Source organism: Protopterus annectens, chromosome 16.part0, assembly GCF_019279795.1.
Source record: "Protopterus annectens isolate FY-2018-M chromosome 16.part0, PAN1.0, whole genome shotgun sequence".
Classification (NCBI taxonomy): Eukaryota; Metazoa; Chordata; order Ceratodontiformes; family Protopteridae; genus Protopterus; species Protopterus annectens.
In genome coordinates, this window is record NC_056750.1 from 750015143 (window position 1) to 750042187 (window position 27045).

Sequence of the window (27045 nt, forward strand, 5' to 3'; positions counted from 1 at the left end):
TCTGTTACAGACCTCTCAACTGTCCAGCTTATCGCCCAATTTCCAGCTTTTTAACACATATTTTTGGTCTGCCCCCCCTCCTAAAATGTGTAGCTGACTACCAAGTCACCGAGATTATCTGACGATGGAAGTCAGTAGGTAATGATATACATATGCCGTATAGGTAGCAGCAGGCAGGTTAATTTTACTTTTCATTAAGTGTCGTCGGTAAAACACGATATCCAGGAATTTTGCTGTTATTCCTGTTCTTGTTTCCGAAACAATGTGATACAATACTAACTTGGAGTTTACACACACCTTCTGACTTGCAGATACATTTGCTTCGCGATGACATTATGAATTACACCAGGTGAGACATATGGTTGCGATAATACGTAAGTACCATTTTTTTTTTATAAGATATCCCATTTGCTCTCACCAACTGCACATCTTTCATTATCCAGAGACATTCTCATACCAAAAACTCAGTACACCTCCCATGAATAATCCTGTACTGGAAAACAAATATACAGGTTACAGCTTGCAGAAAATAAAGTTTACAAACGTGTACTATTAGGTGGCATAGATATTCACCACTGTGACTTTCTAAAAGGATTGCACTCATTCCATATTCAAAGTAGAGCTACTGTACTCCTTAGCACTCTCCTATTTAAAATCATTATATTTGGACAGTATTCCCTATCCCCACCAACAAATGACTATTGGGAAGAATCTTATTCTCTAAGTGACATTAAGAAGAAATCATCACTTTGGTCAGATCTCAACTTGGGTCAGCCACTGGTGAAAAACCTTTCATTAAGCTGGGACCTACCACATGGAACCATCAACATAACGGTGTAAAGGAAACCACAAACAATGAATACCATACAATGAACTGTTCAAACTCTCAAAGTAATCACTCTATTCTCTTTCTAAAGCCCTGCACTTGCTCAATTCTTATAAGGAAACACCAACTAACTAAAGCACTACACCCTCCTTGACTTCTCATAAGTATTAGACTCCCGATTGGTCCTTCCTGATCAAGTGAAAAATCAGTTCCCTTCCCTAATCTGATCAGTAAAAAAAACAGTTCCCTATACTAATCTGGTATGTCCAAGGGTCAGTTTCAAGGTTACTCTCCAGTCCAGCTGGTGAATCTGGGAATTTTGAGGCAATGTTACAATTGCCTTATGTACACAGACAACCCTCTCCTCCTTCCAACAAACTCTAATACATGTGAGAGATGCAGTTACACAGCCAAACTGGAGGCAGAGCTTTCTCAACCCAAGACTGGCACAGTCAGTCAGGAGGAAAAGGTAACCACCCACACCACAAATCCAGTCTCACACAGACCTATTGCATCTGCATACCCAACACATAAATACACAAAAACATACTGAGGCTCTAAATAAAAATCTGCCTAAACAGCAAAGACCTCCTAAGCAGATATCCAAGCAACAGCCACCCCTCAACAATACCCACAAATCACATATCTCACAAAATCAGTGTGCCTCACAGTCACAGCCCATAAGGCCAAACAACACACCAAATACACTTGTTATAGGGGACTCTATTGTCCGGCACACTGACGTCCCACTCACCAGACTGAACAAGGAGAAGGTCACTGTAAGCTGCCTGTCGGGTGCCAGGATCCGCCACATAACACAAGCACTCAGGTCACTCCAAAGCAAGTACAAGTATGACTCCGTCATTGTCCATGCTGGTGTGAATGACCTGAGACGTACCTCCCTGGACTACATGAAAAGAGACATAGAGGAGCTCTCTGACCATGTAGCCCAGGTTGGTATGTCCCTGACCTTGAGTAGCATCTTGCCCTCACCAAGAATGATGCCACAGTATAAAGACAAAATGATCAGTTTCAACAATTGGCTAAAGTATTGGTGTCATTCAAAGGGGATCCAGTGTCTGTCAGCCTGGGATGACATGCTCGACAAGCCACGTTGCTTCACTAGGGACGGCTTGCACCTGTCACCCTTAGGCTTTCGTATACTGACCAAGGCTCTTGCCACCCCCATAGTGCCTTTTTTAGGCAAGGCTCAAAGGATAAACCCACCTCCATAGACATCCCAAAGATAAAAAAACTAAAGGTAATGCTACTCAATGCCAGAAGTCTAAACCTCAAGATGCACGCACTCGAGACGCTCCTCAGTATGGAGAAAATCGATGTCTGTGCAGTAACAGAAACCTGGTTCAAGGCTCCTGAGAGCACCCCAGCACTACCAGGTTATAACTCATACCATGCGTTTTGGCCCCAAAACTCGGACCGAAGCACAAAAGGAGGGGGAGTATCTATATTCATCAAAGATGCCTACACCTTCAGGTTAATGGCACTGCACGAAGCATCGGAAACCATCCATGTGCAACTAACAGCGGGCAAAACTGCCTTTCAGTTTGTAGCCTGCTACAGAACACCCTCTCTATTACAGGAACCCCACTTGGCGTTCCTGAGAACACTGGATAATATGAAGGTCTCTCCAAACACTATGTTACTGGGTGACTTCAACTACCCAAACATTGACTGGGAAAACTACTCAAGCCCAAACACCCTCGCCCAACGGTTCCTTGAATTTATAAACTCTAACGCAATGGAACAACTGGTCACCACTCCCACAAGAGGGAGCAACATATTGGACCTGGTCATCACCAACATGGGGACTCTATGTTCCACACCAGAGGTAAACCCCTCATTGGTAAGATCAGACCATAAACAAATTTCCCTGGACATCCATATCCTGTCCCCACCTCCAGCCAAGGAAATCACTGTAAAGAATTTCTCCAAAGCCAACTTTGCACTTCTCAAGACTGAGGTGGAATCCTTCAAAGCCCCTGGGCCAGAGGATAATACAGCCCAATCCGCAGAATCCTTTACAAATGCATTCTATGAGCACCTGCAGGAATGCATGGATCGTGCTATCCCAAATAAAACCAAGACTCACTCCTCCAAAAACAGGAGACCGGTCTGGTGGACCCCGGCCATAAATAAGCTATACAACAGAAGAAGGAAGCTACTACATGACAGAGCAAAATCCCAAAAAGGGAAGGCATCTCTGATCAATATTAGCAAGAAACTTCAATCCCTCATAAAAATCATCAAAGGCCAGTTTCGAAAGAAAAATTGCCCTAGACACTAAAGATAATCACAAGGCCTTCTTTAGTTATGTCAGAAACATGGGCGGAAACTCCCAGATATGCTCTGAATTGTTCCATAACGGTACAAAATATACCGAACTTACAGGCATAGCCAACATCCTGGCAGACAGATTCAGCGCAAACTTCCCCCCCTTCCCCCCCAAAGGAGCAAATGCCTATCCCAACTGAATGTAACCTCCCTGACATAACAGATGCACAGGTGAAAGCTGCCCTCTCCAAAGCAAAAAACACAGCATCTATGGGACCGGACGGTGTCCCAGGCTGTGTCTTACACGAGCTCCAAGAAGAACTGAACCCTCACATTAAGTCACTGCTCAAACTTAGCCTTACTACAGGATATGCACCCAAAGAATGGCGTACAGCTACAGTGGTCCCACTCCACAAAGGTGGTGCCACAACGGACCCCAGAAACTATCGCCCCATAAGCTTGACTAGTCTGGTCTGTAAAGCTATGGAGCGTATTATCATGGAACTCATAAACAAAGACATTGGGAGCCTCCAGACACTGGACCCTACCCAATTCAGCTTTGTTAAGGGCAAATCTTGCCTCTTAAACCTAGTTGATTTCTTTGAAACAGTTACCAAAGCCATAGATGAGGGCAAGGTAGTCCACACAGCCTACCTGGACCTCGCAAAAGCCTTCGACACAATACCCCACTCGGGCATCATAAATAAGATTAACAGCTTAAATATCAACCCCTATATCACAAGATGGGTTGCAAACTGGCTCAGAGATAGAACCCACATGGTCAGAATCGCAGGTGCCATGTCCGAATCCAAACCAGTTACAAGTGGTGTCCCACAGGGCTCAGTTCTGGGACCTCTCTTGTTTGGTATATACTTCTCTGAGGTTCAGGCTAACACGGGGATTATGGCTGACAAAGTTCGCAGATGACTGCAAACTGGGGGCCATAATCGAATCTCCAGCTGACACAAGCATCCTCCAAAAGGGTCTCACAGAGATGGATGCTTGGTGCCAGAACCACGGCCTCAAGCTAAATGCTAAAAAGTGCATAGTCATCCCCTTTGGGAAAAACAAGGTGCCCACAAATTACCACATAGGTGGTAATCCATTAAGTACGGAAGACGTAATTAGAGATTTGGGGACCAACGTAGATAGTAATCTCTCCTTTGATAACCACGTTGCCAAAGTGGTTAGAAAGACCTTATATATAGCCCACCTTATCACAAAAGGGTTCACATCTAGATCAAGAGAGGTCATTGTGCCCCTCTACTCATCACTCATCAGGCCCATAATTGAATACAATACCCCTTTGGGATGTACCTTACCCGACACCTGCAGCAACTGGAGAGATCCCAAAAGTACCTCACCAAGAGGATCACGGGCTACAAACAGATGTCCTATGCAGCTCGACTAAATAAAATCCAGCTCTACTCAGTTGCTTACTGCCTACTCAGAGGCGATCTATGCCTGACATACAAAGCCATGTCAAACCCAGAATTAATGGACATGCTCCACCTCAAAAAATCCAAGTCCCTTAGAGCTACACGCTCCAGGGACCTAAACCTCAGCACAAAAATAAATAGGACATGCTGGAGGGACAGATTCATTTCCCAGAGGCTCCCCTCACTCTGGAATAGAATCCCAATTCATGTTAGACATAGCCCCTCGCTGACCCTCTTCAAGCGAAATTTGGACGCGTGGATGGGAAATCGCAAATTCACCCCTGGGATCTCTCCTGTGTCCCTGCTAGACAGAGGCACAGTAAACTAATCTTAAAAGGGTACCTTCTGTGACCTACTTTACAGAGGCACAGTAGGCTAATCTAATAGGGAGGCGGAAGCCAAATACACTCTGGCTAGGCTTATAAATGCCCTAGGGCAGATAGCCTAGTATCTACCTATGAACCTATGAACCATCAAAGCTGAAACTGAAAGAATAGTGACCCAAAAATTCTACACTCACTTGATTAAATGATGTCGGCTAACACTGCAAAAGTACTGTGCCAGTTGTGTGTTCAATATGAAACTTCACTTAAATACCTACTCTGAAAATCAAATGAGTTTAAAATACTTTGCCCTAGATATTAATGCAAACATCAGTTTGTGCATATGAGGTATGTGTAGTTTACATTATTATATTATGCATTGTTTCCTAATGTACTTACTTTGCACATTCTGTTATTGTACTCATACTTGCCTGCTGCATAATTTGTATGAAGCTAAAAAAAATCCATGCAACAACAGCATTGCCAGTACAACTAATAAACCTTAAAAGGCCAATCAACTGAAACCAAAGAAGCAATCTTCCAGCAACTTAGTTGAGTGCTTTTGTCCACATAACACGGACTTTACCTGAACAGTTTAGAATGGTTGTAAACTACCATGTGAATAATAAAATCCAGTCACATGCAAAAATACAAATTAGAGGGCAGAGAAATCGCATGACATACAATTCAAACAACAGGCTCCTCTTCAGAAATAAAAATTTTCAAAGTATGTACAAAAATATTCACAAATAAGTTACAAGCTAAATTTTGAAGACGAGCATGTTATTTAAACTGTATGTCACAGGATTTCTGGGTTCCATGATTTGCAATTTTTATGTGTAGCACACCCGCAGGTGTAGCTGAAGTATATATGGGTTCCTTCCTACCTGACTCTGGTGACACCCCTTCTTTAGGCCCAACACCCCAAGGTGACAAGTGATAACAGATTTTGTTCTAGGTGACACTTTAGTTTAAGGGCAATAGCACAACAAACAAATTATTTCAACAGTCCACCAGTTAGCAGTAAGGCAGAGTGAGATATGCATGTAATGAAACCATACATTTACCCCCATCCCCAGAACTCAACAGAAAAAATCTTGACATTCAAACATGCACACGAAGGCAATATCAATGAGCAGTAAGGCTTTTACAATGCAGCAATACAAACACGGAAAAAATTGCAATGTCACTGAGGAGGAAAAAAGGGTTATAATACAACAGCACAGATATGAAAAAGATGAAATGTCACTGAGCAGTAAAGAGTCTTTAAGGCAACAGTACTAACACGAGCAAAACGCAATGTCACTGAACAATAAAGATTTATAATGCAACAATACAAATATGAGAAAATGCAATGTCATTTAGCAATAAAATGTCTTTAAGGCAACAGTATTAACACCCTCTATCCCCTAGATCAATCTAAGCAGATCAACTATGAAACACTCTATTGTACCCTGTTCACTGGCCAGTGACTACTTACAGTCCCTACTGCCGGCATGATGGGGTCCAAGGTTGGAGCTCATATGGATCCCAGCTATTTGTAATCCAGAAAGCATTTAGGGGGAATCCACAATCTTATAAAAGTATAAAAAAATGATGGCCAAAAGTCTCTCACCACTCCGTCGAGGATATCCCAGTGACCAGGCACCGCAGTTCCTCCGACTAGAAAATCACCTGCCAGAACTCTGGTAGTCATCTATGGCATCTATGCACTAGGCCCAAGGGAACTCCTTTTCTTACTGAATCATATGCAGGCATGGAACTACTGGTTTCAGAACTTCTCTCCTGAATCCACAAAATACCATCATCCAGGATTTCAGCAAGAGACAGACACAAACTGCTACCTCACTTCTCTGTCCCAAAACACTAGAAGAAAAACATCCAGTCATGCTGCAAGGCCCTTTTCCCTTCAGCTAGTCTTTCAGTCTTCCCTCCTTCAGCTACTGTTCCAGTCTCCTCTCTTTCACTTTTCGAAATAGTCTTTTATATTCCTGAAAAGGAGCTCCACCTTGTGGTATAATGGAAAACTGCAGTCTATTACTTCTACAATGAAATACAGTGGGAGCTACACTCTCCTCCCACTTGAAAATCTTGGGTCCCCCAAGTCAAAGGTACATTAAGAGCAAAACATTTACATGCACTAATGCACCATCAGCTGAATAATATTTTTGCATACCTCCCACCAAGGGCGATCAACATTATGCTTAACTTGGACTGAGGTGTCACCAATGGAGCAGGAGGCATAAGGGTCGTGGGCGCAGACTCTCCAATGAGCTGTGGTCACAGGTTCCTGTGTACTATGTCCCAAACTGTCATATGTAAGTCTCTGAGGGGGCCGAATCAGTCTCTGCAGTTTTGGTTCGGGAGAGACAACTAAGGAATTTTGCTCGGAAGGTTTGTCACTCACAGCACATGCAATGTCCAGTTCTTCAGTAGGCATTTTTTCTACTTCTAAGATCTCCTCTTGTATAACTTCACTTTCTTTTTCCATAACGGTATGACTGTCCTCAGCACTATTTTCTGAAGTTTGCATAGCAGGGTCTCCATCAGTATCAGGTTCTGCAACAGGTACAGAAACACCACTTAGTCTATTGTCAGGTCTGGGCTGTTCAAAATGACAAGGAATGAATTCCTGTGCATTTACATTGAGATTACAGCCCATGGGGTCTCGAACATCCTTATAAAAAAGCCCACTGATACCCCAGTCATCATCACTGTCCTCCTCACTTTCAGCAGGAGGAAGCATGGGCTCACGAACATTGGAGAGGATATTTCCTCTCCGCCTTAGTCTTCTGGATCACCCTGAGTTAGGCTTCCGCTGAGCCATTCTGGGTTCCGGATTCATGAGTCTCACTGATTTTGCCAAAGGCATTAAGTTGTTGCGGTGTCAGGTTTTGATAGGTCCTTCTTTCCCCTCAGGGCAAACTTGGTAGACAGGGATATTAGGTAGCTGAGAACAAATTAGGTAAATTTCAGACCCCCAGTGGTCAGCTAGTTTATGCTTTCCTTGTAGACCCAAATTCCTCAAAAGGACTCTGTCCCCTGGTTGCAAATCATGCATCTTCACTTTCTTGTCATAGTGAGCCTTGTTTTGCTAATGTCTTTGCACTGTTGATTTTTCAGCTAGCTCATAGGACTGTCTGAAGTTCTTCTTGAGTCTCTTCACATAACTGCCATGAGATCGCACTGGTGTATCATCAGCTGTGACTCCAAAGGTGACGTCAACAGGAAGACGAGCTTCTCTTCCAAACATTAGGAAGTAAGGTGAGAACCCTGTAGCACCATATTTAGTACTGTTGTAAGCATGCATCACTGTGGCTACATGTCTACTACATTGACTCTTCTTCTCAGCGGATAGTGTCCCCAACATATCTAGTAAAGTTCTGTTGAAACGCTCCGGCTGCGGATCCCCTTGAGGATGATAAGGAATGGTGCGACTTTTTTGAACTCCCAAGAGTGAGTAGTTCATGGACAAGCTTGCTCACAAAATCACGTCCTTGGTCAGAGTGTATCCTCTTTGGCAGGCCATAGTGTACAAAGAACTTCTCAACTAGTAGTTTCGCCACTGTAATACCTTTCTGATCATGACTGGGAAATGCTTGAGCGTATCGGGTATAGTGGTCTGTTACCACCAGCACATTACTGATCCTGCCTTCATCCGGTTCAATGCATAGAAAATCTATACAGACCAGTTCCATGGGTCCACTGCTCTCCATTTGACCCAATGAGGCAGCTCTGGTAGGCAGAGTCTTTCTCTGAATACAACGAAGACAAGTACGACAATAATCCTCAACATCTTACTTCATGCATGGCCAGTAGAACCTGTCTAATGGAACGAAGACATGTACGACAATAATCCTCAACATCTTGCTTCATGCATGGCCAGTAGAACCTGTCTCGTACCAGACCAAGAGTTCTGTCACAACCAAGATGACCATGTTCATCATGCAATGACTGGAGTACTACTTCTCTATACTTCTGAGAAAGCAACAATTGCCACTTTTCACTGCCGTGTGCACTAGGAGATCTCCTATACACTAGTCCATTCTGTATCTGGAGTCTGTCCCATTCTTTGGCCAAAAGTCTGGCCAGAGGATGAATGTCTGTGCGAAGCATATCAATTCGTTTCTTCTCTAAAGCAGCTACCACCAGCTGACCCAAGGGGTCTTCTCTTTGATCTCTCCTAAGGTCACTGTTACTCAAAGCTGGTAGCGATGAAGCCTGTAAGTGACCAGATTACAATAAGCTTGGGGTATGCTTGCTGCAGACAGACCCAACGTCTCGACCCAACATTCAGTGTGTTGATAGCAGGTTGCAATCTGATACATAGCTCTCACCCCTGGCACTGGAATTTCCACCCATTCATCGCCGGGGTGTAAATCTCCATGAGGTCTTCTGGACAGACCATCAACATCTCCATTTTCATGTCCTGGGCGATATTTCAAACTGAAATTATAGTTGCATAGAGCTGCCATCCATCTGTGGCCAGTAGCATCTAGCTTTGCAGTGGTCTGGATGTATGTCAGAGGATTGTTGTCAGTCTGCACTTCAAATTCAGCCCCATAGAGATAGTCATGCAGCTTGTCCACTACCACCCACTTTAAGGCAAGGAATTCCAACTTGTGCACAGGATAGTTTCTTTCTGTGGGGGATAAACTCCGACTGATAAAAGCCATAGGTCTCAGCTTCTTATCATACTCCTGGTAAAGGACTCACCCCTAAGCCATCCCTGCTAGCATCCACATGTAAAGAGTATGGCTTTGTTGGGTCAGCATATGCCAGCACAGGGGCATGTGTGAGGCAATACTTAAGCTGTTCAAATGACCCTTTGAACTCAGGAGTCCAGCAACTCTCGAGTTCTTTAGAGCCTCTCGGTCCCTTAGGCTTCTTCACAAGGATATCTTCATTTGTTTCATCTGCTTTCTCATCATTTTGGAGCAAATGGTTGAGGGGTCTTGCTATCTTTGAAAATCCTTCCACAAACCTTCTATAGTAACTGCAGATCCCCAGGAAAGATTGCAGCTCTGATAGTTTTGGGTCTGGGCCAAGATGTCACAGCTTCAACTTTGCTGGGATCTGTGGATATCCCATTTGCAGACACTACATGTCCCACATAGGTCACTGAAGGTTGGAAAAACTTGCATTTGCCCAATGACAACTTCAGGCCTTCCTTCTCAATCTTGTCTAATAATTTCATCAGTCTTTCTTCGTGCTCCTCTAGGGTCCTCCCAAAAATAATGAGGTTGTTCAGGTAGACTAAGACTTCCAGGAGATGCATGTCTCCAACTGTTCTTTCCATGATTCTCTGGAAAGTTGCCGGTGCATTTGATAATCATTGAGGTAGGCGATCAAACTCAAAATCCCAAGGGGGTGATGAAGGCAGTCTTCTCTTTATCTTCTGGGTGCATAGGGATTTGATAGTATCCACTCCTTAAGTCTAGCACAGTGAACCACTTACTGCCCACCAGGCAAATTAGAGCATCTTCAGTCCGGGGAGTTGTGTACTGGTCTGGAATGGTTTGCTGATTCAGAGTACGATAGTCAACACACATGCAAATTGACCCATTCTTTTTCCTGACAATGACAATGGGAGAATCATATGGACTTCTTGACGCTCTAATTATCCCTGCAGCTTTAGGTTCTTCCAAATGTTTTCTTAAGTCCTCCAGGTCTCCTGGAGCTACTCTTCTGGAAAGTTCCCTGAAAGGCCGGTCCTCTTTCACTCTTATTCAGTGTTCTGCACTCTTTGCACAGCCCACATCCAGTTCACTGGTACAAAAACAATTTTTCTTCTTCATTAGTAGCTCTTTAGCTCTGGTTACCCACTCAGGGGGCAAGAGGCCACCTCCTATATCAATATCTTCCAGCTTCAACTTCTTGGCCCTGCTCTCGTTCCTTGTCAATACAGAAGCAGGTAAGGGAGTGGCAGCATAAACATTTCCCAAACGCACTTGTGAACACAGGACAATGGGAGTACTTCCTTTATTCTTCAACCCCACAGGCAAAGTGTCATAAGGATGCTTTAACTTGACTGCTGGCCAAACTTCTTGAACTAGTTCCAGCCCTGTTGGCAAGTCACTTTCTGGATCCGTTTCCATCATGAGATGAGAGGAAACTGTTTGTGCACACATCCTCACTTTGGTTCTCAAGCAGGTGACCTGACCAGGATGAATTATATGCTCTTTCCCAGACAGGGTCCACACATGACGAATTTCATACTTCTTACTATCCTTCTCCCTTTGAAGAGCACAAAAAGCTGGTCTCAGGAGAGGATGTAGAGTTGGGTGTTCCTGGGTCAACTGGGGCGTCAGCATTCTTCTAACAAAGTCCCTACTAAAATAGATGTGGAATCCTTTCCTTTTGGCTTGGGGCACACAACAGCAAGAGTTTCAAAGACTTCTGTTGACCCAACAACTGAAGCGGAAAATTCTAACTTGAGTCAGACATAGCCATCATAAGGGAACTTCGTGTCACTTAATCCCCAGATCTCCAAATCTTCTAACTTTTCAAGTGGCAGATGCTTTAAGTATTTTTGGCAGACATCTCTGTACAGAATGGTGATTTGTGCTTTGGTATCCAACAGTGCTTTACTATACACCCCTTCTATTTTTACTGACACGACAGGGGTCGGTCCCAATAGCCCATTGGGTAGTTTCTGTTTCCAGTTTTGTTCAGCTGCATGGCAGTCAGCATGAGTTTGAGGTACCACTGGGCGACCTCGCCATTTCCACAGATAAGATTCTTTCTTAGTAATGCTTTGCGGTCTCAGATGCTGAGATTTTTGCTGAGACGGCTTTTCAGTTCAGTTGTTCACCTCAGATGAGCTGGAAGTGTGCATAGTAGGTAGTCTCTCTCCCCTATTACAAGGGTTAGTGTGGAAAGGCAGATACAGGATGCTGTCTCGATGTTATATTTTATGGAGCTCTTTGTAACTGAGCATTTAGCTGGCCCCTTCACTGAGTTGAAGTTTCCCTGCATTGCACTAGCCAATAATAGTTTGTTCACTCTTTTCAAGTTCTCTGCATAAGGACGCTGTTGCTTTATATGCCCTGCATCCCCGCAACGAAAACAAAATCCAGTAGGAACTCTAAACACTGGCTGATTAATTTCCTCCCTGAGTCAGTTCGTGGAGGTTCTAGCTGATGTATTCCTCCCTTTAGCTAAAGTTACCACTGCTTTTTGCAATTCTGCAACTGTCTTGATGACCTGAGCTATGGCGTCAGTTAGGGAAGACACCTGCATCTGCAACTGTGACACCTCCACATCGCGAACACCCTGGGCCACGACTCCTGTTTGAGTAGAAAGCACAGCTATAGGCTCCTGCTTATGTTCAATCACTGCTTTAATTGCTGGTGAACCTTGAGATTTTGCTTCCAACAAGGCTTCCTCTTCCTTCATTTCTTTAACCAACTGAGTATAAGTAAGAGTCTCCTCCCTATTTCTCATCCTCAGTTTCCACCTAATGGGGTCCACAGTTTGAGCTCCTTGTAAAATTTGTCCGATCCGTACTTGGTCAGCTACTTTAGGATCCACCCCCTTCTTTAGGATGATCTGGTGGAGCATTTTATCTAATCGCTTAATGTAATCAGATAGTTTCTCACCAACCTCTTGGTATGTATGTTCAAACTGATACAGTAGTTCCGCAGCCCTCTCGGTCCTTCCAAAAACATCCTGCAGTATTCCTAAACAGTCCTTGGCCGTGCAATCTTGCTTACCCATCCTTAGGTTGCGTATGGTATCCGCTGCTAATCCCTTTAGACTTTCAGCTATCCGCTGCTTCTTCTGAGATTCTGGGATATCCCACTCCTCTAGGGCTTGTGATACCTGATCCATCCAAGATTCAAAATCCTCCTCTCCCTGAGTTGTGGGTTGCTTGCCAGAAAGGAAACGCAATTTGTGGTAGCCAAACCCAGTGAATGGCTGTGTAGGCTGTAAGCATTTTTCTACAAGACTTCCCAAAGCATTCAAAACTTCAGGCCCTATAGTATTTATGGGCAGTGAAGCTGCAGCTTCTGGTGTAAGGTTCTGACCTACTTGGATAACTTCCACAGGTATTTCCTCGGTTGGTGGGTTAGTGCACTTCTCAGGGATTACCACAAGGACTCCACTCGCTGAAATTTGTACACTCGAAGGTATGTGCTCATATACTAAACAACTTTTCCATTCTAATAAGGCCAATGTGCTCTCTTCAGTAATGTCCATAGTGCTGTCTAATAAAAACCTACACCCTACAACTGGTAAAGATCCTGTGACTTGATGTATATGCATATCAGTCCGTGTGACCCCTGGCAACACTAGAACTAAGCAGTGCTCTGACTGAGCATTGGGCTGTTTGCACCACTTAGCAGCTACTTCTGGGTTCATCTTGCTGCTGGAGTTGCTTTCCACACGTACAGGGGAATAGGGTGGAGTTCAAGGCAGTACAGGCAATCCCGGACGAGCCCCCAAATGTAGCGCAACTGCAGGTGTAGCTGAAGTAGATATGGGTTCCTTCTTACCTGACTCTGGTGACACCCCTTCTTTAGGCCCAACACCCCAAGGTGGCAATTGATAACAGATTTTATTCTAGGTGACACTTTAGTTTTAAAGGGCAATAGCACATCAACAAACAAATTATTTCAACAGTGCACCAGTTAGCAGTAAGGCAGGGTGAGATATGCATGTAATGAAACCATACATTTACCCCCTTCCCCAGAACTCAACAGAAAAGACCTTGACATTCAAACATGCACACGAAGGAAATATCAATGAGCAGTAAAGCTTTTATAATGCAGCAATACAAACACGGAAAAGAAATGCAATGTCAATGAGGGGAAAAAAGGGTTATAATACAACAGTACAGATATGAAAAAATGCAACGTCACTGAGCAGTAAAGATTCTTGAAGGCAGCAATACTAACACAATAAAAATGCAATGTCACTGAACAAGAAGTTATGTACTCACCATAACGTTCGACGTATGTAGTCCATCTCGCCTCACATTCTTACCCATGGGTTTGGAGCCGAATGTCGGCTCTGACTCGGCCGAAACTTTTCTAGCTTGAAGTCTTTCTATTGGCTGGGCTAAGATGGTATCCCATGCTGCACTGCTCTATATCCCCAGATCTAGTTTGCTGCGAACACCAGCACTCATTCTCCATGCATAACAATACCCAAGGAAAGGAAGAACAAACCAAGAATGAAGGGAGCTCTGAAACCAGACCTAACCACCAGATCCTCCAGGAAGGGGGAAGGAGGGGGGGATAAGTAAGAATGTGAGGCGAGATGGACTACATACATCGAACGTTATGGTGAGTACATAACTTCTTGATGTTATGTAGTCCAATCTCACCTACATTCTTACCAGTGGGACAGCGTCCCCAGCACCTAAATCCTGGGAAACTCAGTGGAAAATACTCCTGAGCACTGTGGAACCAAAGGAAGACCTGCCCCGAGATACCACATCCAACTTGTAATGAGTAACAAAGGTGTGAGGAGATGCCCAAGTAGCTGCAGCACAAATATCATCCATAGACAATCTGGCCTGATAGGCTGTAGATATAGATACAGACCGAGTAGAGTGAGCCTTCACCGGAAACGGTAAATCTTTACCCCCTGAGGAATAAACAAAGGAAATACAGCTGGAGATCCACCTGGACAGAGTGACTTTGGAAACAGGAGACCCCATTCTGTTTTCCGAAAAGGAAACAAACAATTGATCAGATTTTCTGAGGTTTTTCGTTCTGTGCAGATAAAAATGTAGTTGTCTGTGTACATCCAATTGATGAAATTTGAATTCTGCCTTGTTTGAGAACTGGGGAAAAAACACTGGCAATTCAATGGATTGATTAAGGTTACTGATTGACACCACTTTGGGAAGAAAGGAGGGGTTCGGTCTAAGAGAAACCCTGTCCTTATGAAAAATCAAGTATGGGGGCTTGATTGATATTGCCTGAATCTCTGAAACACGTCTGGCTGACATGATGGCTACTAAAAAGACAGTCTTCCAGGTCAAGAATTTTAAATCACAAGTAGCTGCAGCTTCAAAGGGGGATGAAGTAAGAGCCGGTAGAACAAAGTTTAAATCCCAAGGCGTGACAGGTTCCGATACAGGAGGACGAAGTAACAGAGTGACCTTCAGGAAAGCCTTACAGAGTCTATGAGCCATCAGACTAGGCTCATTTGCGACATGAAAGGTAGAAATCGCCAGCAATTGGACTTTAATGGTGGCGGCCGCTGAGCCCTGGTGAAAAAGCATAGACAAGAACTCCAAAACAGATGAAACTGGAGCCGTGTAAGGGTCAATCCTTTGGGTATGATCCCAAATTGAAAATCTCTTCCATTTGCTGGAATAAATCTTCCTGGTCGAGGGCTTATGAGAGGAAGATAAAATATGAACTACCTCCGGCGAGAAATGATGAAGCCTAACTAATGATGGAAGTGGAGTAGCCAGGCTGTCAACCGGAGGGTCCACAGAGAGGGATGGAGCTGCCCTGACATGTGTGTCAGTAAGTCTGGTTGTGGGTCCAGAATCCAAGGAGCATCCACGAGGTAGGGATGGAGAAAGGGGAACCAAATCTGACAAGGCCAGTGTGGGTCAATCAGGATCATTCTGCTTCCCAAGGATTGCACTTTCTGAATAACCTTTGACAGCAAGGGGACCAGAGGAAAGGCATACAGTAGACCGGAGGGCCAATCGTGGACTAGAGCGTCCCTGGGTGACTCCCCCTGAGGGGGGGATCAATGTGAAGTAACTGCTGTATTTGGCATTGAGGGGGCTGGCAAAAACGTCGCAACAACGCTGACCCCACCTGCAGAAGATCTGTTCCGCAACTTGACAGTTCAGGGACCACTCGTAAGGCATCAGAATAGCTCTGCTTAGCCTGTCTGTGATCACGTTGGACTTCCCCGGAATGTGCGATGCCACCAGAAAACGTTGGGAAGACACTGCCCACTGCCACACTTGCACTGCCTCTCTGCACAGGAGATATATGACTTGGTTCCTCCCTGCTTGTTCAGATACCACACCACTGACATATTGTCCGAGTTGATTGCAATAGTCCTGAGAGGAAGAAAGCTCTGAAGTGCCTGCAATGCAAGTAGCACTGCTCTCATCTCCAGGACATTGATATGCAGATGCATCGCGTGCTCTTGCCACGTGCCTTGGACTGTCCTGCCTAGATAATGCCCCCCCCACTCCATCTGGGAGGCATCCGTGGTCACCATGGCAATCGGGGGGCGCTGGAACAAAGGGCTTTCCTGTGTCCAGATTGTTGGTGCAAAGCCACCAAGTGAGATCCTGTTTGCACCTGTCCGTAAGTAGAATAGGGTGAGAAAGAGGAAGACGTTGAAGAGACCACTGGGCAAAGAGAAGCCACTGAAGGAGTCTCATATGTAACCTTGCTAGAGGAACTAACATAATCGTCGCTGCCATAGTCCCCAACAGTTGGAGAACCCATCTTGCCTTCGCTCTTCTCAGAGGGAGCAGGGCATGAACTTGTTGTTGTAGGGCTCTGATTCTTTCCTGTGGCAGAAATGCCCACATGAGGACGGTGTCTAGTTCTGCACCTATAAAAGTGACAGGCTGTGAGGGCAACAAGGCAGATTTTTCCCAGTTCAATGTTATGCCCAACTGTTGACACAGATTTATAGTGGCGTCCCTGGTCTGAATTAGTAGATGCCTGGTGGTGGCAGTGAGGAGCCAGTCGTCCAGATATGGAAACACTTGGAATCCTTGACGTTTCAAATGAGCAGTCACCACTGCCATGCATTTGGTGAACACCCTGGGGGCTGTGGTGAGACCAAAGGGCAGGGTTCGAAACTGAAAATGACTGGCTCCAAGCCGGAGGTGTAGGTGACTCCTGGATGCCCTGTCCACTTTGATGTGGTAGTAAGCATCCTTGAGGTCAATGGAGCACATCCATAATTCTTTTCCCAACAATGGGAGAATAGACTGCACTGTGACCATTCGGAACTTGGACTTTTGTACATGGTTGTTCAATCGGCTGAGATCTAATATGGGTCTCAGGTCCCTTGTTCTTTTCAGCACCAAAAAGAATCTTGAGTAAGTCCCTAATCCGATCTGGTCTGAGGGGACATGTTGGATGGCTCCTTTTTCTAGCAGCTTTGAAACTTCTGAATCTGCGTAATCCCTTTGACTGGGTGGAAAATCCAGGATTTTTCTGACTGGAGGGGGGTCTGACGAAAAGGGAATGACATAACCTCTGGAAATTATTTGTAAAACCCATTGGTCCTGGGTGATGTCTTGCCAGGCCTCCGGGTATAACGAGAGTAGACCCCCTGACTGGCTCCGGAAACGCACAGTCAGGCCTCCCATCAGGAGCGACGGTAGGGAGAACCGTGAAAGGAAATGCGGTCTCCCGAGTTGCGGGGGCCTCCTCTGCTTCTAGGGCGGCATTTCCCTGAATAACCCCCCCTCCTCTGCCTCTGGAGGGGGGCTCACCTTGTGCACCGGGAAAAAACCTCTGTGATTTCTTGAACCACATTTTTCCACCCCTCTGGGCCTTGGGATAAGGCCTAGAGGAAAGGGAAAAAGGACTCCTACAGCAGACAGAGTTTTTCCCTCCTGATCGCACCTGGTGAGGGTGTCTTTCACCTTGGTTTCAAACAAAGAGGAACCATCAAAAGGGGCATTGGTGAATGAAGACTTGAAGGCCTCCGCGAAATGACAACGGCACATCCAAGCCTGTCTCCTAAGGGCGACTCCTGAACATGCTGCCCTACTCGCTCCCTCGGCTCCAGCCTCATGGAGGAGTTAACAGTGGAACTGACAGTAGACATCTGGGTGTTACCCGTCTGGGTCACCGCCTCAGAAACGTTATCCATGAGTGTATCTCCATGCTCCTTAAGGAGATCTTTCTGGAGCCGTGTAAAGTGAGATAAATAATTCAGTGACCGTAAGGTAAAGGTTGCTGAAGAGAGGGTACGCTTCCCGTACCGGTCCATTGTCCTAGACACCTTGTTAGGAGGATGAACGGTGGAAGACGTCTCGGCTAATTCCTTCTGAGTGGCTGCTGCCACCACTATGGCATCCACAGGGGCTCACTTAGAAAGAAACTCCTTACCTGGGGGGAGCAGACAGAAATTTATTGGGTCGCCTAGGGACTGGTTCCATAGAGTCAGGGTTCTCCCACACCCTTCGACAAATCAAATCCAGGAGCTCGTCGAAGGGTGGAGACACCCAGAAGGCAGAGGGCTGAGCACTGAAGGCCTTCAGGAAGACCGACTCCTCCTCGGAGGGTGCTTTGGACAGCCAGTCACCTCTTTGTTTCAAGATCTCTAGGATGTCAGAGAAAGAAACATCCTCAGAGGAAGACTTGGGGGACCCCTCCGATTCCTCGAGGTCAGTATCTGATGTGAGAGACTCATCCTGGGAGTCTATGTGCTTCCTCTTGCACATTTTCTTTCTAGGGGGCTCCTTAGGCAAGCACTCTGAAAGGCCCTCAGAAACTTGGGGACCACTCATGGTGGTACCCTGAGGCCTTGGGGCTCCACTGTCTAAAGATAGGTGGTGATCAGAGACCCGCACCGGAGTAGTAGGGGACAGAATGACTGACTGTCACTGACGATTTGGCCAGCGCACTCTGCATGGCCTCAAAGGCTGGTGCCCCTGAGTCCGAGGAGCGACCAGCCTCCGAAACCAGGACAGGAGACTGACTTCCCCGCGCCGAAGCACCGAGAGGGAGACTAGGAACCGAGAGATGTCCCAAAGCCTCTCCCTCGGGTCCGACTGAAGAATCCTGAGTCCTGAATCCCGTGGACAGCACGGACAGGGTCGGAGCTGACATCTGCACCGATAAGCCAGGAGGGGCCATCAGAACCGACCGGGAGACATCAAATGGAGCCGAGCACTCCGGCTCCGAAGGCTGGGATGCGCTCGGAGGTGGAAGTATCGAAATAGGTTGCAGGATGGGCTCCGGAGCCGACTGGGAAGGAGCCGAGAACAATTTTGCCAAGACCAGCGACTGAAGGAGTCTCTGCACCACTCTATCGACATCCACATCCGATAATGTCCTGGAGGATTTGGAGGACAGGGAGGGAGATTGAGACCTCCTCTCAGGTGTTACTTGCCTAATACTAGGCGATTGGCTCCGAATAGGTTCCAAAATGATTGGAGCCGACGCCGGTTCCATCACCGCTGACACTTCCTGCGGCCCAGGGGACGGTGGAGCCGAGGATGTCGAAGCTGATTTAGCTATTTTCTCTGGTGGCTCCAAGGAGACTGAAGGAGCTGGAGACCTCTTTTTTGATTTTGTGGATTTAGCTTTAGAGCTGGAAGCAGTTTCCAGACCCTCTTCGAAGGAGGGTTTCAGAAGTCCCTTCAAAATAAACTTATTCTTTCTTTCCTGAAGGACCCTAGGACTAAATGCATGACAGAAGCTGCATGACTCCTGGAGATGGATTGCTCCCAGACAATATACACAGACAGAATGTCCATCGGTAATGCACATTTTATAGCCACACTTTGAGCATTTCTTAAAGCCCGAGAGCGTGTGCTCCTTAGAATCTTTAGACATCGTAACCAACTACCACTAATCACCAAGACAAAAAATTACAGGTACGGAACCAACTGGAAAAACAGTCAGAGACTTACACCACACTTAGGACGGGAAAAAAGTACCACTAACAAAAAACTCTAACGAACGATCCTCTGACACACACAAGAGCGGGGGGTAGGACTAAAATCTCAAATTTAAACAGTTTTAGACCAGAAAGTTTGAAACACAGGGAAGCAAGAGGACAGACTAGGTCCTCTAACTGAAATGGGCCTAGCCCGTTGGAACAGCTAGTGGGATACCACAGAAACAATCACACACACACAACTTCTCCACAAAATAATACCAAACGAACAATAGCTATTAAAATAGCTTTTTGTTTGCAATAAATTCTCTCAAGAAGAAGAAAAAAAGGGTACTTAGCCACAGCCAAGAGTGAGACCATGTCCGTGCTACATGAGCGGCAAACGAGATCTGGGGATATACAGCAGTGCAGCATGGGATACCATCTTAGCCCAGCCAATAGAAAGACTTCGAACTAGAAATGTTTTGGCCGAGTCGGAGCTGACATTCGGCTCTGAACCCACAGGTAAGAATGTAGGCGAGATTAGAGTACATAACATCAATAAAGATTTATAATGCAACAATACAAATATGAGAAAATGCAATGTCATTTAGCAATAAGTGCCTTTAAGGCAACAGTACTAACACCCTCTATCCCCTAGATCAATCTAAACAGACCAACTATGAGACACTCTATTGTAACCTGTTCACTGGCCAGTGACTACTTACAGTCCTACAGCCGGCATGATGGGGCCCGAGGTTGGAGCTCATATGGATCCCAGCTATTTGTAATCCAGAAAGTGTTTAGGGGGGAACCCACAGTCTTATAAAAGTATAAAATAATGATGGACAAAAGCCTGTCACCACTCCGTCGAGAATAACCCAGTGACCAGGCACTGCAGTTCCTCCGACAACAAAAATGGAAAATCACCCACCAAAACTCTGGTAGTCATGTAAGGTATCTGTGCACTAGACCCAAGGGAACTCCTTTTCTTGCTGAATCATATGTAGGCATGGAACTACTGGTTTCAGAACTTCTCTCCTGAATCAACAAAATACCACCATCTAGGATTTCAGCAAGGGACAGACACAAACTGCTACCTCACTTCTCTGTCCCAAAACACTAGAAGAAAAAAAATCCAGTCATGCTGCAAGGCCCTTTTCCCTTCAGCTAGTCTTTCAGTCTTCCCTCCTTTAGCTAGTGTTCCAGTCTCCTCTCTTTCACTTTCGAAATTCTTTTATATTCCTGAAAAGGAGCTCCACCTTGTGGTATAATGGAAAACTGCAGTTTATTACTTCTACCATGAAATACAGTGGGAACTACATATGTAACTGGATTATACTATTTAAATGGTGGCTGATATCTTTCCTGAACTATTCTGATGAAGTCCATTTTATTTGGTTGAAAGTGCTCATTAAAATTGCTGGAAAATAATACTTTTTACTATGGTAGTTCAACATTTTAGGTCTGTCTCTTAATTTGTGTTTTTTCCTTCAATACATTGTAACCTTCTCCATTTAGAGTCCAGTTCATGGCTGAAAAAGGTCAATTGATCAATCCACCTATGTAGTTATCAAATAGCAATTAAAAAATAAGTGACCAGATCCATACCAGATTCACTCTGTATCCAGGAACGTGTGAATGACCAGCAGGAGTTCAGCAAATGAAAAGAACATCCATTTGTATTTCCCATACTCTAAAGATATGGAAACTGAATTGACAAAGCCTCAGATGGGAGATTCATTATTTTGGAGGTGAGTTTGTCTCCTGGGCCTATCCCAACTACAGAGTCAAGTCAAACAGAGCCCCAGAGAGGTAAACCAGTGTGCTTGAGCAATGTCCTCAGAGATAGAGACTGTGAAATGAAAAGTGTTTCAAAAATTGCAAAAAAAAAAAAAATATATTAAATATATGACAGCGACTTCAAAGAACATAATGGCTTAAATAAGTGGTACTGACTTAAATTGTAGATGAAATGTGGGACAGAAATACCAACACGTAGCACCTTTTCAGTATGAAAATAACTAGTAATAACAGCAAAGGAAATGCTGTATACAGACACACACACACACACACACACACACACACACACACACACACACACACACACATATGTATGTATAAAATATCTGTAGCCACATGTTAACATTTAAAAAGATCATGAAATCGCTCTGTTGGCTGTATAAGTAGGTTAGACGGATGTGTAACCCACTGAGGTGTTACTTTGCATGCATGAATGCATGTTTGGCTGTGTCGCCCTTTTCTTTAATGTTCAGTCAGTAACATCATAGCTTAATCTTTCGCTTGATTAGTGTACATTACTTATATATTTATGCAGTATCAAAGTTAGGCCAGACAATACAAAACATACTGGTAACAGAGAGAGACATCCTACTACAAGCTTATGCCCCCTCTTTGTTTCTTATACTTGAAAATAGTAAAACAAAAACAAAATAATATCTTTGCAACCAAATAAAAAAAAATCCATCAAGGAGAAGCTTTTTTAATACTGACATAGTGTAATTAAAATAAATCTAGGTTGCCATTTCTGACAGAGATCTCCCAGTGCAGCTAAAAAATACAAGTACTTGTAAGTTTATGTACTCTACTACAAACGAAATGAATCATAGATACTTGCTTTCTCCTATGAAAATAGAAAGCTTGTCTTTTGTATCCTCCTACCCATGCAATCACCACCTCTCTCTCTCATGTTTACCTAAACTGTATGCAACCTGACTGCATTGCTGAACTTCATCTAACATCATTAGATCTTGTCATAAACATAAATGTCATTTCATGTCATACCTACAGATTACATAGTTGTTATAAAATTTAAGTGACATGTCCTTGTTCTGTTGTGCCTAGTCTAAGTATAAATAGAGCCACAAAAGTCAAATATGGCCTCAGCATGCCCTTCATAAAATAAATATCTCTGTGCAGCTGACTGAATCAGAGTGTGTCTTCTGATTGCTGAGCCATACAACAGCTTCATAAGGAAAATTATAATACTGGATGTTCAGCTAAAGGACGGCGCAAGACATCAGATGGACAGCATTTTTCCAGCTGCATAACAGGTATGCGGTACTAGAATCACCCATGATATGACATCTAGTGCAGTCTTAGAGTAAAATATCTTAGGGATTACAGCAATGACAGTGGAAGACATAGTTTTGTTTATCTGGTCAGAAGGAATATGAGAACAGTGTTGGTTATTCCAGGGGAAAAATGTAGATGTAGATTAGAGGGATGGATAGCAGTACTGGAAGTGATTTTGCACAATTCCAAAGCTGCTTAATCTTGTATCACATGCCACACTATGTGTCCCTCAACTTTGCTTTCAGCCTTGTGAAAAAGCCATAAAGGCAAGAGGCCTCAGTAAATGTGGATGGTGTGGTTAAAGGCATACGTCTCAGCCTCGAGTTGCAAGGAATCTGGACAAAGGCAAAAATAATGGGGAAACAAAGGTGCAAAATCAGGGGCAAATTTTAAATACTGCTCTTATAAACATAGAAAGTTGGTAGAATAACAGGTTTTGCATTAATGTGCATTTCCTGAAGAATACAAAATCTGAAACTCAAATGTATGACATTATTTTATGACTTCAATTCTCAATGATTTTCCAGAAAAAAAACACAAATTTTAAGAGGAACAAACCAAAAGTATGAGGTAAAAATCTGGATATTCTGTGATGAACAGTTGAGAGGTATGGTTAAAGGACTTGTTTTCAGCTTCTAACTAAGGTCGGGTTAAATAGCATCTGAAAAAGCAATATAAGAGGTATGCATATGTGAAACAAATATCATTCGTTGCTTGAATCATTTACTTTCACCATCAAATGAAAGTGAAGAATTCTCAGAACTCTTTCAAACTGCAGAGAATATGGCTGAACTTTTCTGCATATTTTGCTAAACAGTAGATTTAAAGATTGCCATTGTCATTAACTTCCTACATATCCTGGTAAGGAGTAGATTGTTCAGTTAGGTGATATTTACTCCACAAATATGAAACACTGAACTTTCAATAGTACAAAGCATGAAGTAGAAACAGAATGGAACCCACTTATAAAAAGGTTTAAAGTGTGCAACATTTATTTATAAAATAACATGTTACAGTGTACGGGCACACAGGCATCCTGCACACCAAAGGACAATACCCGCTCTCTGTGTGTGGGAAGCAAAGACCTCTGGGGTCAGGATTTCAGGCTTTTCAGCTCAATAAATCAGGCGTGAAATGCATTTGTGCATTTTGATTTTAATAGGGGTCCTACTGCGTTCTCCTCACAAGAAACTCTGCAAGCCAGGATTTCCAAGAACCAAAAGATGGTGGCTTAGCAGCTTATAAAAACTGTGGGGCTAAAACAGGGTTGACTTGCATTTGTAAATGTTTGATTGGGTTAGCCACACACACAATGGTTATTAATAAATACACGTTGTTCACTGCAAATAAATTGTTGGCTTGCACTGGTTATGAAATGGCTATAGTTTATTCACTGCAAAGAAATGTTCAACTTCCACAGGTCATGAAATATGTACACTGCATACATAAATGGAGAAAAAATAAATATTCAGGAAAATATAAAAGAACAGAAACTACAGTTTTCTGCAAAAGGTTTACTTGGGACATTCACAGTTGTTTTCATTTTGTATCTGGTATTTCTACCAAATGCAAATATATTTAATTTAAAACAATGTCAGAAATTTAGAAAACATGTTCAGCTAGAAATACAGGTATTTTCAATGTAAATAAGTACAAAAATCAATGACTAAAAATGAAAAAACTTGCTGATTAGAATTAAATTTCAGGCAAAGGAGCACTGTTTCTGATTTTTGCCAGATATGCCATTTTTGTACAAAGACAAACATCTGCTATCTATAACCAATAGCCATTTTTCCTGAAATTTCTTATAGCTTAGTAATAGGCTAACTGCCCTTGTGGGCCATTTTAAGTTTAGCCAATTATCCCAGCTGATAATCAAACCCCACACCTTGTGTCTATAATGTTAAGACCTTGACCATTATGCCACCCCCCCCCCCAATCTTCATCTATTATTTAGTTTTGTATACCATTCAGAGTGCGTCTACTAATACTGCAAGTTTCCTGGTAACATATTTGAAAAAAAAGCAGGGGAAGCAAAAAATAAAAATAAAAAAGGAGGCAGTTGTAGGGTCTGTGCTGTTCGGAGGGGTCTGCCTGACATGTCACCTTTGATGCAAATGCTCACTGGTAAGCTCATCTGGAAGCTGTATATATTTCAAAAGTGGGTGTGAAATCAACAATGTCAGACAATTTCTTCAGGGTGTGATGGTGTGGAATGGCAAATTACAAGGTAGAAGGATTTACTTAATTTGGGTATAAGTGTCTGTAAAACAAATGAAGGTAAACTAAATAATGAATTTCTTTAATTGTTGGCAGGAGATGAAAGAGAGATGATTCATAGTACAAATGATTACAAAGGTTAAATCAAACTCACTAAAGTTATTTGTGCAAATAAGTATGCTCATTTCTTGCCAGGTATGATCCTGTTAGACAGTATGGAAGGGAGAGCCTAAGGTCTCTGGCTGAGCCTGAAGTACTTTTAATTAAGTGGGATATTTCAGACAGATTCCTTGCCTTTGCTTCATTAGCTAGGCAGACAGATCCCATTCAAAACATCTCATGTCTTGAGTAAACTGTGTGCTGTATATGGCAGACCCCCCTGGAGACATTTTGAAATTGCTGCATTCTTTCTGAATGAGTGCAAGCAATCTGTGAGCTTTGAAAAGATGATATTATCACTGATACGTTCTGACCAAGCAAAGGTTTCATTATACTGCATGAATGGTCCTTCAGGGGGCCTGACCAACTGATCAGGTATGTAGGATTACTGGTTCATTAGACTCCTTTTATAAATAAAAGTCCTAAAACTATATATGGTAAAAATTGAAATCATACTGCTAAAATTTGAAATGGAGCAATCTAATGAATTACTGGAACACAAAATTTATAAAAACTAAGTAAAAAATATTTGTTTTGGATAGCAGTGGCAGTACAGAATTAAAAAAAATCTGAGTTCCCATAGTCTAAAAAAGTTGAAAATTCCAAAAAAAAAAATATTACAAGGGATAATAGAATAAAGTGGCTGTTAATGACTTATTCATCAGTCATAACTTAAAATTTTCATTATACCTTTACTAGACCACCAAATGGCTTCTTCGGACAAGAAACAAAGAGCTGCTCAGCAAGAAATGGTAAAATACCACATGGTTTAGAAATCTTTCTGTATTGCTACTAACTTTATACCACAGGAAGTTCTACATCAAATATTTGCCAGATACATCCATTTTCATAGTCCAAACCTCCAGCATCCCATTATCACCACAATAAACATGTAACTATCTCCAGCAGATCCAATTGTATATATACACACACACACACACACACACACACACACACACACACACACACACACACACATACACACACACACACACACACACATATATATATATATATATGTGTGTGTGTGTGTGTGGGTGTGTGTGTGTGTGTATGTGTGTGTGCATGCATATAAAGGTTTACTATTGCATTTGTAATTGCTACAATTGCGAATAAAGCAATAATGAGGCCAGAAGATTGTAAGACAAGAATGTCAAGCACCATAGGAGAAAAAAATGTTGAATAGTGAACCCCCCCAATCAGCGCAGACACAAAAATAAGTGCTAACATGGTCACTCCTGTAGTCCTCAACAGTCTTGTCTTACAATTTTCTGGTCTAGTTATTCCAGTGTTTGAATGTGTACTAGCAGAATTTTTTTAGACTATTTGTTCTTTCTCCATGTTTGTGCCACTATACCAGTTTGGAGGGCTTTCCCCCATACATAGGTGCAAGAGGCTTGACCACCTGCAAAATACTTTTTTTTTAATTGTGATGTGTTCAGACAGGCAATTTTCTTTGCATTGACTTTATCTGTGGTCTAGATTTTGTATTGCCAAGATTTTTATTTTTTTTTTATTTTTGAGGCTCTGTCATTGTTTTAGTCAAAGTTGTATACATACATACATACCCTTACACAAACACACATACAAATACATATATATTAATATATATATGTGTGTATATATATATATATATATATATATATATATATATATATATATATATATATATATATATATATATATATATATATATGAGTGATACAGAATCCTGAAAGCCCAAAACCCTGAGACCAAAATCTCTAAAGTTTTAAATACTGAAAACTTGAAAACACAGAGGATACCAACACTTACTATATTCCATGACAAGTACATACAGAAACATATTACCCTTCAACTATACACAGGGGGCAAGCCCCCCTGCACCCCCCACTCCCCCTGCTACTTAAATATATCAACTCCGATATTGCACTTCACTATACTAAGTGCAATCTCGGAGTTGATATATTTAAGTAGCAGGGGTGTGGGGGGCGCAGCTTATACTTGTAGAAGAGTAATATGGTTTGTGTTTTATTTGTTTCTGTATGTACTTGTGCTGGAATATAGTAAGTGTTGGTATCCTGTGTGTTTTCAATATTCTGAGTTTTCAGTATTCTGAACTTTCGAAATTTTGGTCTCAAGATTTTGGGCT

General features: G+C 43.2%; 1 protein-coding gene across 1 annotated transcript in view; it reads right to left on the bottom strand.

The window, feature by feature from the left end:
• Window positions 1–27045, bottom strand: part of PAPPA (pappalysin 1) — a 3990201-nt gene that overhangs the window by 1551064 nt on the left and 2412092 nt on the right. The gene's annotated exons all lie outside the window — the stretch shown is intronic.